Raw genomic sequence first — 10127 nt, forward strand, 5'->3', positions numbered from 1 at the left:
AAAAATTTTTTTTTTCTATAATGAGCTTTTGGGGTGATTGCAATAATTGGCTAATAGCTTAGTGCCAGTCTAATTTAACAAAGCATTTTTATCAACTTCTACAAATCAAAATAATGCAGGAGGTAGTATAACAGCAATAGGACATATCAAATACATGAATTTTCTGATGAACTGAATGTTCACCGGGATTAGTTCCCTAAAAATAATACTGATTCAGTTTCTAATATAGCTGAATGTGAACGGTTCTGTGCCTATTTCCCCAAATGGTCTCTGTCTTTTGTGTAATGATACTCAACTTAGTTTATCATTTAATGACCTCTGATCGCACTCAGGTACTATTTTGAAATGTGAACATTTTTCTTTAACTGTGTTCAAATCTGTCACGACCACTAGAGCAGCACTTCCTGAAAGGAATACTAATCCTCAATGATAACGCTCACAAAACCCAGGGACTGGACGGATGCATTTAGGGAAGTCTGCCTGCGATAACTTCTTGGTGATTCACAATCACCTCAGCACACAGAAGATTCTGGAAAGTCTTCCTATAAAGATATTTGTTGCATTTCTTTGTTGTATAACAAACTTGTGTATCTCAGCATTCTCAGACTTCCTTATTTCACGTACCACTTACTGCCGAGTAAACTAGAATTCAAAGCTAAGATTCCATCAAATAGGACACCAGAGATGTTAAAATTCAAAAACACGTGCATCTCAGGACCAACGAGATGTGGTATATGACCACAGAACCTTTTTTTTGCAAACATCACCGTGGCCATACCAAAGCTCCAGTGTTCTCTGGAAAACATGCTCTGGCCTACGGTTTTCACAGTTATATCAGAGGAAGCAGGTAAAAGACTATCCTTTCTTATTAAGGGTAAGAATTGTGAAGTTAAAAAAAAAAAGGAAATACTGGTAACCCGTTTTAAGTGTGAAACAGACCTTGTTCAGTTAAAACTTGCCAGGTGCATATCAGAATGTAACTGTCCAGCTGTCCTCAATGAGCATGTAAATCTCTTTAAATTAAGATGGCATGTAATTAAATCATTCAGCCCATTGACGGGCTCCTCAGCTCAGGTAGTTTACTTTCACTTGAAGTAACCCACACACCTTGCAGTGACTCAACTTCACAACACCACCATTAACATCCCTAGCACTTTACAGGCTAGACTGGGACGCAAAGCATCAGTAACTCTACAGTGAGTCAGATGAAGTATGAGAAGGTTGGAGGGACTCATAAATCTGCTTCAGGGAAAGGGTGCGGGTGGATGGCCCGGGCTCTTCGGCACCGCCCCCCCACCCCGCATGCCTCAGTGCACAGGCCTGGCCCCAACAACCCACTTACATCCTTCACCATCCTGCCAATCTGACGGCTGAGGGGGTGTGGGCATGAGTTCGGGGACAGCCTGTACCTCCCCAGTCTGGCCCAGGTACCCCATCTTCCCCCTCACGCCTACGTTTAGCTCCCCCCCCCCCCCCCCCCCCCCCCCCCCCCGACGCTTCTGAATGTCTTAACTTGGCGAATCTATCTTTCTGGACGCGAGTCTGGGGCTTTCCCCAGGCTCTCCGGGCTGGCAGGACCGGCCCGGAGCAAACAGCCGATGACCCCAGGAGGCCCGGGTCACCTTCACACTCGCCTCGGCCCCACACCTCCCCTGGCGCCCCCCCCCCCCCCCCCCCCGCAGCCCAGCCGGGAGCCGCAGGGCGCCGGGGCGGGAGCGGGGGCGGGGGTGGGGGGCGCGGAGGAGGGGACTTGCGCGGGCTCGGCCGTGCTTCCCTGGGCGCTGCATCCGCCGCCGAGATGCTGGCAGCCGGGGGACGGCCTCGCGCGGCCCTCTCCTTATTTATCCACCCAGCAGTTTCCATGGCTCCGCCGCCATCCTCCGCCCCTTCCTCGAGCAGAGCCCGGCAGCGGGCGCGGGCCGGGCCCGGAGGGGGCCGCGGGGGCGGGCGCGGCGCGGGGCCCCAGGGCTCCCGGGCGGGGGCAGCGCGTCGTTTCCAAGCCCCGGGGCGCGCGGAGGCGCACCCTCAGTCCTACTTCCCGGGCAGCTGTGCCACTTCTGCGGTCCCGGCCCTCACAACCCCTCCCCTCGCTCCCCGCCAGCCTGGGCTCGCCCGCACCCCAAATCTGTTCCCCACTGGGCCTGGCGCCGGGGCCCCCGAGCGCAGCACAGCCCCCGGCCCAGCCGGGCGGCGCGGGGGAGGGGCGCGGCGCGGCAAAGTTGCTGAGTTGCTTTGCACGCTCAGAAGTTGCAGCTGAGAAGGCAGCTTCCCGCCCCCTTCCTGGACTCGGCGGCTCTGAACACACACCCACCCGTCACCACCCGCTACCTGCCCTCGCCCCTGCGGCCCCGGCCCGGACTCTTCAGCATCCTCTCCCGGCGCCCGCGAGGAGCCCAGGTTTCCAGCAGAGTCGGGCTGGGGGCGGACGCACCCCACCTCCCCGCTCGGCGGGGGGTGGGAAGGGGGGGGAGGGAGGGGTAGGCTTCCCTCCACCCAGTAGCCGCGCGACCGTGGTGCTTCTTGCACTTTGCAAAGCTGAGCAGTCGGGCAGGCGTCGCCCACCAGCCCCCAAGCCCTGGCCCACCCCAGCGTTCCCATCCCCTCACGCAGGGGGGGCGGGAGGGGCTCCGCTAGGAGCCGAAGTCGCCAACAGGTGCTCTCGAGCCCATGTGACCAGGGAGGGGCCACGCAGGGGAAGCCGGGGGTGGGGGCGGGGGCGGGCTCCCTCCGGGTCCCCCGCAGAGCCCGACGCCCGGTGCACCCCGCCCGCGGCGGCTTAGGGAGGGCTTGCGAGTGGCTCTGCGGAGCGCTGGTGCCTTCGCTGCCTGCCCGGCAGGAGGGGGGGAGGAGGAGGAGGGGGAGGAGGAGGGGGAGGAGGAGGGGGAGGGAGGGGATGCGAAAGTGGGTCAGGAATGTAACTGGACGCTGCGCACCCCCACGCAGAACCCACCCCTCCCCCGTTGCCGGCGGAGGCGGCCAGCGCCAGCCTTGGAAAGCGAGTCTTTTGCTGTTGTGGTTCCCCAGCATTATCGGTGGACGGTTACCAGGGGATCCCGAGGGATGTGTTTCCCTGTGACCCTTTGGGAAGAAAAACTTAGTTGCCTCAGTAACCGAGTTTGGCTTGGATGCAATGATGCAATGAATGTTCTAGGTGAGCCTGACCAGGACGAGGCTGTCGTGGCACTAGGGGGTGGATTAACTTTTCTTATTACTGAACCAGAACATGAAAGGAAAGCTGGAGAAGAGGTGGGTTTCTACCGTCTTTCGTGGTTGTGTTTTTACTGTTTCAGAGATCATGCATAAGACGTTTTTGCTTTAGAGTTTGAGTCTCCCAAGTGTAGGCCCTGGGCTGTCATAAATTCACCAAAGTTCTTAACAGACACGGACTTAGTTGATACAAAGGTTTGAAGCTGATCCCGTAGAGGTGGAAAGAGTAAAGGACAGTGACAGTTTTGTATTTGGGGAAGGCTTGAGAAACAAACATGAAAAGGCCTTTATTAAAAGGAAGAAGAAGAAGAAGAAAAAACCCCCAAAACCCAGCCCTTCTCAAAGCAGAAGAAGTGATAGCAGCCCAGTGAGTTTCCTCCTGAGCACACTGGCACCTCACACCCCCAGCATGTGATTAGGGGAGGGAGGAATCCAGATTTAAAAGTGATGGGCTTTGGGCTTGAATCCTGGAGACACTCGAGTTAAGGGGGAAAGAATAATAAAGGAAGAGACTGCAAATTGTGTGCTTTGCAGCTCAAATCTCTCCTTGAGGTACCCTTCTGGAGTTCTGTCCCATTTTTCTTTCTGGTTTTGTTCAGTGGACCTTAGTCGCAGAGGATGGGACAGGGCTGTAGAGCTAAGGCTCAAAGACCCTTGATACCACAAACTCAGAAGAAAAGGTGCAGCAGCTGGAGTTTTATTCAGGAACGAAAAAGGGATGTGTTATCCTCTAAAGAGATCTTCAGAGTTCTCGGAAAAGCTGCCTTAGGAGTCATTGTTTGTTTCCAAGGCCATCCTAGATGAAGTAACCAAAATTGACATGTACTTTGCATTAAAGAGTGTGTATTCATAGAAAGCACATTGAATTTTTGTAAATTAAATCATATTCTACATAGGTTAAAGAAGAGGTTAGTTTGTAATGAAAACTTTTGTGGGCATCTGATCATTTCCAGTTTACTTTTTTTTTTTTTTTTTAACTTCACTGAGTTGTCTCACTAGTAAAATGGGAATAATAATAACAATTAGTCTTCTTTGGATTTTTTACACTACTTTTTACATAAAGGATCTTCAGTTCAACTGGCAAAAGTCTTTATTCTCACTTCTGGTGTTGGCCCAGACTGTGGAACAAATGTGTTGGAAGCTGACAAATCCCATACATTGGGCTGTCTTGTGTTCTAGATGTAAAAAGCAGAGTTACACAATAGTTTTCTGGACACTTGGAAAAAAATGAACACTTTCACGATTTTAGATTTTGCTACTTTCTTAAGGAGCATGGCTTCCTTCTGTGTGAGATAATTAGACTTTAAAACCTTGGTTTGGGGCACCTGAGTGGCTCAGCTGGTTGAGCTGACTTCAGCTTAGGGCCTGATCTCCCTGTTTGTGAGTTCGAGCCCCATGTTCCGTTCTGTGCTCACAGCTTAGAGCCTGGAGCCTGCTTTGGATTCTGTGTCTCCCTCTTCTCTGCCCTTCCCTTGTTCATGCTGTCTCTCTCTCTTTCAAAAATAAAATAAACATTAAAAAAAAACCCAAACAACTGTAAAACCTGGGTTCAAACCAGAATTGTTGCCATAGAAATTGTAATTTTAAGTAAAAAATGAACACTTCCTTATTCCCCCACTCCCCAAATTTCATCTGAGTTCATGAAACATTTACATGTAGGGTGGTCTTCGTTTTAGTTGTAAATCGGATTTACAAAACAAATTCAATTAAGGAGTGACTACCTGTTAAGAAAGGATCAACAACAGGATCCTTAATATTGTGATTTATCCTTGTGTATTTAAAATATTTGTTACATAAATTTGGGGGCAATTTTCAAGAAATCATCTATATGTAGCAGGTTTTCACATAGATTGTTTTGGGCAATGTATTTGTAACCATGTACTCACAGCCACTGCTCCACCCACCCAATATTTTTTTGAATGAACATACGCTTGTAACATTTTTGCCAACAATTTTGTGTATAGAACTGTGTGAAGCACTTTGGAGATGACACAGAACCATGCCCATGTTCCTAAAAGTGAAATCTGTGGTTAATTAAGCTGGGGGCTGTAGCTAGATGACAAATACAAGAAATTTAACTGATTAGGAGTTAAGTAAAAATATGTTCATTATGCATAAAAAGAGAGGATGGATGGATGGATTCCTAGATGAAAGGTGCCAGGAGTTGAGAAATAGAATGAGAGATTAAACATTTTTTCTTCTTCTTCTATTCTCTAAAATGTTAGCAGGGAACCTGAATTGGTTCTCTATAAGAATTAAAGATTTGCTCTTCCTAGGGAGACATTGCCAGACAACCAGGATATGATTGTCAGTGAGAGGGGAATCTTAAAGTGCCCTAGGAACTTGCGTGCTGGGGAGGGGGCCAGAGAGCAGAGAACCTGAGAGACAGTGAAGGAGAGAGGGCACACCCTTACTTAGGAAAGGCTCTGATGTGCTGGGTGTGTTCTGGGACTGTAGCCTTCCGGTGGCACCCATCAGGAAGTGCTCCAGAGGGAGTTGGTAGAATTTGAACTTAGGCCTTAAAGGATGTACACAATGTTTACAGCCAGAAAGAAAAAGTGGGAGAAATGAGATAAGCCAAGAGGCAGGAAGTTGTAGGGCACATGTGGGGATTAGAATAGATCAGTTTTGGGACAGGAGATGGATCAAATGTGAAATTGGTCATTTGAATGATAGGATAGGGACGGACCAACTAGTGACCATGAATGCCTGGCCAAGTTAAGTGGAAGGACTTTATCTACAGGTGGTGGGGAATTACGACAGGATCCTGAGTAAGGGAAGTGTGTGTCACAATTGCATTTGGGGAAAGTTAATCTTGTGACTTAGATTGGAGTGGGGGTTTAGGCGAGTGACTATTGCAGGGATCCAAGGGGGGCTTGACATGTATGGTATCAATTATAGTATATGGATGTGGAGGGCAGTGGATAAGAATTTGAATCTGGAAGCCACGAGAGGTGGTACTATCAGCAGAAATTGGAACAGGAAGCCATTGTTCCAGATAAATTGAAGAGTTGATTTGAGAAAATGGAATCAGAAGCTGTGATTGGTAGCTGGGTTTAGGGAACATGAATGAGTCTTGGCCAGAGGTAGTGATATGAGTCATCCACACAGAAGTAGGTGATTATTGTCCAGAGCCACAGGTGTGGAATGAACTCCTCAGTTTGAACTTGGTGGCCAAAGGATCAGCGTGAGGGAACATGCACAATTCGAATTTTATATATATATATATATATATATATATATATATATATGAATATATATATGAACTTTTCAAAATTCTCTTCCTCCCTCATAAACCACAACAAAGGAGTCATTCCTGGGCCTTTAGTTAGAACCCATCTACTCATCCTGCACTGTTCTAGCTTAAGTGGTTTCACTCAATGTCTCCTGAACCTGGCTCATCAGATTAAGGGGCCATAGACATAGAATCACAATCTCCTGAGCTGGCAAGTCTATATTTTTAATAAGCTTTACAGGCCACTCTGGTATGGATTCCTTTGGGGGCACCAATACCTTAGCCAGTTTGTTCTACGAGTTCTGAGATCTCCCATTGGGAGAGCAAGAGTTCCTACTTTTCATGTGTTCCGTTTGTTCCTAACGGACGGCCATGGAGAGGCAGTGCTTGAAGTTGTTTTCACCCAGATGACCTGCTGCCTTCCAAATTTAGCACCAATTTGGAAGCAGAGATGGAAGTCGTCTGCCCTGCTGGGTAGGAAGGGAATTCGGGCATGATGTGGAGTGACTCACATTCTGTCCATCCTAGCCTGCTGAAGATGATGTCCTGGGCAGACCACTTCCTGTACCTTTGGATACGCAGACCCAGGGTGTGGTGTTTGGCAGTATCTTCAGAAGGAGACTGTTTGATCTTTTTCGAGAGTCAGAGGCAAGGCGGGCAAGCTTGTGGGCTCTATAACCACATATCCTCGGGAGAAATAAGTAGACAGAAATTTACAGTTGGATTTCTAAAAGGTGACTACTGTTAACACCTTTTTCAAACAATACCTGCTTATCCAAGTATCTGTTTACTTCTTTATTGTCAGAAAAACAAATCTCTGTCCCCTTGAGCAGTAGCAAACATTCTGCCACAGCCAGCTTTTAGTTAACCCGATGCTTCAAATTGTTGTCTGGCTACAAATGATCGTTTGCCTGCCCTTCCTTTTCCTTGTTTATAAGCTGTAAAGAGAAAAATTCACCTTCAGATGTTATTACATGCCTGGTGGACTGGTAGGCAGAAACTAATAATCAGAATTAATAGGGGAGGGGGCGCCTGGATGGCTCAGTCTGTTAAGCGTCCAACTCTTGATTTCAGCTCAGGTCACGATCTCATGGTTCAAGTCGGGCTCTGCACTGACAGTGTAGAGCCTGCTTGAGAGTCTCTCTCTCTCTCTCTCTCTCTTTCAGAAATAAATTTAAAACAAAAAGAGTAGAATAAGATAATGTGCTCAGTCAAATGTGAACTTAACAGAATTTCATTTATGCAATTGCTGAGAGTTTCCAGAGTTTGTTTTTTTCATACTCTGTGGAGATATTCCCTTGATGTACAGGGAGGGGCAGGTAATACCTGCCACTGTTCTATTTTTTTTTTTCTAGTGAAATCTTAACGATTTATGTAAACGTGAATATCGACCAAAGAAATTATTTTTTTAAATAAAATTTTTTAATGTTTACTTTTGAGAGAGAGACAGACAGACAGAGACAGAGCACAAGCAAGGGAGGAGCAGGGTAAGAGGGAGGCTTCAGGCTCTGAGCTGTCAGCACAGAGTCCCACGCCGGGTTCAAGCCCACGAACTGAGAGATCATGACCTGAGCCAAAGTCAGACACTTAGACACTTAACTGACTGAACCACCCAGGTGCCCCACAACCAAAAATATTTCTAAATGAGCAAGAATCTGTGAATTTATTATCAGGTAAATGACCATGGCATGAAAGGAAACCATTTTTAAGGTTAAATAATTAAGTAAGATTCTCAAGAAAGCTTGGAAACATTGTTGCCATTTGTCAGAGTTCTTGGTTAACCCAAATCTATTGCAGTTCTTTTTTTTTTTTTTAACATTAGAACACTTTTTTTTCCACAACCCCTTACTGTTTGCACTCAGTCATTCATAATACCCACAAAACAGGTTTGGAGCGAGGCAGTCCAACAGATTGTCAGCTGTGGTTCCCAAGGAGCCGTGTGTTCATGTCCTACCTAAGGAAAAGTGCCTTCACGTCTCTCTTGGTTTTGGAAATTTGTACAGCTTATTTAACAGCCCATTTAAAACATGCTGCCAACTTGGAGAAAACATATAGAATCTTTCTGAGTTTTCTTATTCAAAACTGCTTTCGTAAACTTTTGCCTATCGGTCCTGAGAAGATGTGTTAAAACCAGTTTGGCAACTTTTTTTAATATAGCATGTGAGAGGGCCTTGAGAAAAGAGTATTGAAATAATATCAGCCCTGGAACTAAAACTGAATGTCTTTTTTAAAATCATTTTTTAAAAAATTGAACTATAGTTGACATACAATATTATGTTCATTTCAGGTGTACAACATAGTGATTAGACAATTCTGTACATCATTTTATGCTCATCATGGTAAGTATAATTATCATCTGTTACCATGCAATATTATTACAATATTATTGACTGTGTTCCTCATGCTGTACTTTTCATCCCCCTGACTTCTTTACTTTATATCTGAAAGTTTGTACCTCTTAATCTCCTTCACCTTTTCCCCTCATCCCCCCATCCCTCCCCTCTGGCAACCACCAGTTTAGTTCTCTGTATTTAGTATCTTGTTTCTTTGCTCCTTTATTTTTTTCACGTATTAGTATAATCAAGTGGTGTTTGTCTTTTTCTGTCTGACTTGTCTCACTTAGCATAGTACCCTCCAGGTCCAGCCATGTTGTTGCAAATGAAAAGATCTCATTATTTTTTATGGCTGAGTAATATTCCATCGTATATGTATACCACATCTTGAGAATTCTACCACTGACCCACCAAGCAAGCTACCACATCTTCCGTATCCATTCATTTATCAGTGGACACTTAGGTGGTTTTCATAAGAAGGCCATTGTAAATAATATGGCAATAAACATAGGGGTGCATAGATCTTTTTGAATTTGTGTTTTCATAAAACTGAATACTTTTACTATTTTTTTATTTTTTATAATGTTTATTTTTGAGAGAGAGCACAAGCTGGGGAGGGGAGAAGAGAGAGGGAGATAGAGTATCCCAAGCAGGTTCCACTGTGTCAGTACAAGAGTCCAATGCAGGGCTCTACCTCACAAACTGTGAGATCATGACCTGAGCCAAAGTTGGGTGCTTAACCGACTGAGCCACCCAAGCACCCCAAAACTGAATGCTTTTTTTTTTTAAACGGAATGCTTTTAAACCAGAATATTTATGATATGTATATTTCTCTGTGTTTGGATGACTCATCTTTTAAAAGCCAATATTTCATGGTAGAAACTTCTTAAAAAATTTTTTTAATGTTTTTATTTATTTTTGAGAGAGAACAAGACAGAGTGTGAGCAAGAGAGGGACACAGAGCGAGAGAGACACAGAATCCTAAGCAGGCTCCAGACTGTCAGCACAGAGCCCAGCGTGGGGCTCAAACTCACAAATCATGGTAGGAACTTAATTACCAATGGAAGGGCTTCTGTTGATAGCATACCGGGCATATGCAATTTAGAATTTCCCCAAGAACTTCGAATGCCTACATTTTTACAATCCTGCTCACGAGTACGTGAGTACTCAGTACAGTACACACGCACATACACACACTCACCCAGTATAATATACTGAATTCTATTTAGAAGCAGACTTTATATACATACTTGAATCAACTGTCTCATGTTGTAATTTTAGAAGATGGTTGCCCTTTCCAGCACAGCGTAGTCATGAATTTCAACTAACTGCCAAGAGAAAGTGGCAAATGA

The 10127-nt window shown here is 45.9% G+C and overlaps 1 long non-coding RNA gene across 1 annotated transcript; it reads left to right on the top strand.

The window, feature by feature from the left end:
- Positions 1-2271: 2271 nt before the first annotated feature.
- Positions 2272-8761, top strand: LOC120246790. The gene is made up of 3 exons (XR_005532147.1): positions 2272-2397; positions 3152-3246; positions 8730-8761. It is a non-coding gene; the product is annotated as an uncharacterized LOC120246790 (long non-coding RNA).
- Positions 8762-10127: the final 1366 nt, after the last annotated feature.

This window comes from Hyaena hyaena, unplaced genomic scaffold (genome assembly GCF_003009895.1).
Source record: "Hyaena hyaena isolate Hyena2069 unplaced genomic scaffold, ASM300989v1 scaffold_481, whole genome shotgun sequence".
Taxonomy (NCBI): domain Eukaryota; kingdom Metazoa; phylum Chordata; class Mammalia; order Carnivora; family Hyaenidae; genus Hyaena; species Hyaena hyaena.